General features: G+C 36.5%; 1 pseudogene; it reads left to right on the top strand.

Annotated features, from left to right (window-relative positions):
- Positions 1-1,009: 1,009 nt before the first annotated feature.
- LOC131153022 (protein FLX-like 1) lies at positions 1,010-2,517 on the top strand (annotated as a pseudogene).
- Positions 2,518-3,985: the final 1,468 nt, after the last annotated feature.

The raw sequence follows: 3,985 nt of genomic DNA, 5'->3' as shown, positions 1-3,985 counted from the left end.
CATGTACTTAATGAATTAAAGCCTCTTCTCTCTCAAAGGCTTGAAGACTTTCTTTCCTTAATCTGTGTCCCTCCCTCCTCCTTCCCTCCCTCTTTGGTTTTTTCTCTTTAGATGGGACTCTCCTTTGATGTAAGGATCTTATTTTTCATGTTCCTCAAAGACAGTGATGGTGAAAATAATGATGCATGCATGGTTGATGGATGTCTTATGACTCTTATTAACCCAATACATGGTTGATGGATGTCTTATGACTCTTATTAACCCAATGCAAAGTCACTAATACTTTTGTCACTAAAAACTAGTTTTTTTGTAGTGTTATCATCAAAAAAAGTGAATTGAGTAACTATTCTATTTCTAACTTTGATTTAAAAAAAAAAAAATAAACTTGTTGGATATGGGATTTTGACAATATTATTGATTTGATTTTTTTTTTTTTGGTTCTCTGTTAAAGGTTTTATTATTTTTTTTTTTTTTGGGGCCTTTTTGTTCTCTTTGTGTTGCGGGAAAAAATTTGAGAAAAGAAAATGAATCGAAATTGTGTGAACTGCTAGGTATTGTTTGGTTAGAATCTTTGCTATGTTCTTATAGCTTTTGAGAGCAACAGTTAATTGTTTTTATTTTTTGGCTTTTAGAGGCATGAAGACACACTTTTAAGATGCTGACCGAATGGTGCCCAAATTTTTTCCTTTTTTTAGACCCAAGAAATTGGAAAATCCCGTTTTCTTTAAAACAATAAACTACCAAAGGAAAAAAGAAAAGAAAAGAAAAGAGAAGGACTCATTCGTTTGCTCTTTATTTTCCTCTCTCCCGGGCCTAACGAAGATTTATTGTTTAGATGTTCAACATTAAATAATACGAAGGGAAGTTAATTTTTTTGGTTGTTTTATGTTTTAGGTGTGCTTAAATTCTTCTCAGCGTGTTCATTGGATTTATATTCTTTAGGTTAGACTACTGGAGAATTTTTTTTTCCAATTGATTTTCAAGAATCATTGCTGAATATCAAGAGAGAATGTCAGCAAGAAATCGTGGACCTCCTCTACCAATGAAAGGTGTCCCTCATGGTGGCTACCTCCTCCTAGTTAGGAACATCTGCTTGGTAGAGGTCTTAGACTAATGCCACATCCTGCACTGCTTGAGGAAATGAGAGAATCCCACTTCAGGATGGGTCCCAGGGCATTGCCCCCTCATCTAGCCATCATTGAGGAGCGTCTTGCTGCCCAACATAATGAAATCCAAGGGCTCCTGCTTGATAACCAAAGACTGGCGGCAACCTATGTTGCTTTTAAGCAGGAATTAGAAGTTGCCTAGCATGAGTTGTAGCGGATGGGTCACTTTGCTGGTTCCTTGCACGCGAAAAAGGACATTCAGATGCGGGAAATGTATGAGAAGTCGATCAAAATGGAAGTGGATCTTCGTGGGATGGAGGCCATGAAGAATGAGCTTTTGCAATTGTAGGATGATATTAAGGAGCTCAGTGCACTAAGGCAGGATCTTACTGGTCAAGTTCAAGCACTGAATTTAGATTTGGTTAGAGCAACTGGTGATCTGCAATAGGCACCAGCACTGAAGGCAGAAATCGAGACTATGAAACATGAATTGCAGAGAGCGAGGTAATGATTTGCGTGGTTATTATTTTAATGTACTTGTTATAAATGAGATCTTGTTATTGCATCTAAACATATGCATGTTGACTGCTCTTGGTAACTGGGTAAAACAAAATGGTTAAATAATTGAAAAATGATATTATTCATGAAGATAAATGAATTATGAGATTATGCATTGGATCTCTGGTAGTAGATTCATGATAAAAAGTGCTTGTAATTGTTCTAGAAGAAATGAAATGAAAGATTCAGTATGCTAGGATTGTTACTGTATAAGGTCTACCCAATGCTAGATGCAGAGGTGCATGCTAGATCGATATGAACATGCTGCATGGTAATATATGCTACAGGGATTGCTTTCTGTGATATGACTTCATGTGCTTTTGTTGGCATAGGGCTTCCATTGAGTATGAAAAGAAAGGATATGTAGAGAATTATGAGCATGGTCAGTTAATGGAGAAGAATTTGGTTGCAATGGCTCGGGAGATGGAAAAGCTTCCTGTAGAGATTGCGAATGTAGAGAAAAGAGCACGTGCTGCTACTGCTGTTGGGAATCCAGGTAAGTGTTTTTTTCATTGTTTATTGACTTGTTAGTTGGTAAGAACTTGAAGATAGGTTTGATTTGGTTTATGCTACTACAGGTTATAGTGCAAATTATGGCAATCCTGATGCTGGTTATGGAGGAAATGCTTATCCGGCTAGTTATGGCATGAATCCTGTGAGTTCTTGCTTTATATTTTTAAATGACCTCAATTGGTGTATATGCATGCTTGAGGGGTCTTTGAGCATGTATTGTATATGTTATTATATCCCTCTGTTTCAGATGCAGGCTGGTGCGGAAAGCTTTCCTCAATATGGACATGGACTAGGTTCATGGGGTGGATATGACATGCAATGAGCTCAAGGACATAGATAGATTATTTTGCATATCGTCCTAGCTGTGGTCTTCTGGTCTCACATTTTGGATGCGTGCACACTGGTACATTGGGCTGCAACTTATTAGGTGTTCAGATTTGGGTTTAAAGTGTTCTCTCAAGATAGAAATTGTGGGAAATGTTGTTGCCTTTGTTAAAGTTGAAAGTTTGAGTACTAAACTTAAAGTTGGTTTGAAGATTTCAAAAGGCAGTTCAACTCCTAGACTATAGGATACACAAAGAGTCAGGATGTATCATTTTGGCTAGAAATTGAATGAACCAGCAGATGACGAATATAATTAAACTCATTTAACTATCAGAAACCCATTATCACTAGAATAATTATGGCAGAATAAACTCAACACAAGCCTCTACTAGTTAAAATTTGTGAGGAATCTAGAGATCCTTGCACATGTGCGGAAGGTTACATTATGAGGCAGTGCGGCTGCACCAGAGAAGCATAGTTGATGTTGTAAGTTGCCATTATATCTAGTAGTAGTAGATAATTTCTAGACTTGATTTGTTTGCCTCAGCCATGCATCCACAATCAAATATCCCAGGTACCAAACTAAGAGTCCTCAACAACCAATGAATTTATATAAGAAGAAAGAAGAAGAATTTGCAGCAAACAACACTTAATTTATATAACGCCAAACAACTTGCTCACCCATGCTCCACCCATATAATCGATTTTCTGATGCATAGACTAATTCAATAGAAAGAAGTAAACTAAATGGATCATATAAATACAACAAATAAATAGTTCTACAAAGAAGGTTTTTATGTGAACACCTTGAAGCTACCTAATCCCTGACCATAATTATCATTCCAAAACCCATTAAATTATATAGCACATTGTCTACTTCTTTGAACAGATCACAATCTTGAATTTGAGAATCTATTCCCACCGCCCACTCCCAATCTATCTACTGATTCTGCATATCTATTTTCAGGAATTGAAAATTTAGAAAAATTTGAAGGACAAAGAAACTACATGAACACAAGACAATTATGACCAGAGCAAGCAGTATTTAATCAAGCCAGTATGAAATACGAATCAACATATGAAGTGCTAAGTTCAACACCCAAAGTACAGAACAAGACACAAATTTGGAAATTGTTATGCTTTTATTATTTTCTTTTGTATTTTTTCATTTGTCACGAAAGTGTGCATAACCTTCTCATAATATTTACTTAAGTGAAAAATTTTTTTTTTAAATCTTAACCACATTTCTTTTTTTCAACAACTAAATCTTAAGGCATAAACTTGCATTCATTTTGGGAAAAAGAATGTCGATTCAGTATGCAGAATCCTAATCCCAAATCATAGAAAACTATAGTCCAAGAGCAACCTAAACCTAAATAGATGGAACTTAATCTTACTGTGGAGCAGCTGGAGGTTGGAGGTGTGGAGTCAAGTCGCCTGTGGAGCTGGGGATGACTAATGCCTGTGGCTGTGGTCCGTGGAGC

The sequence above is a fragment of the Malania oleifera genome, chromosome 4, assembly GCF_029873635.1.
Source record: "Malania oleifera isolate guangnan ecotype guangnan chromosome 4, ASM2987363v1, whole genome shotgun sequence".
NCBI classification, from domain to species: domain Eukaryota; kingdom Viridiplantae; phylum Streptophyta; class Magnoliopsida; order Santalales; family Ximeniaceae; genus Malania; species Malania oleifera.
The sequence above is the reverse complement of the archived record's forward strand: the minus strand, read 5'-3'. Positions and strand labels throughout refer to the sequence as shown.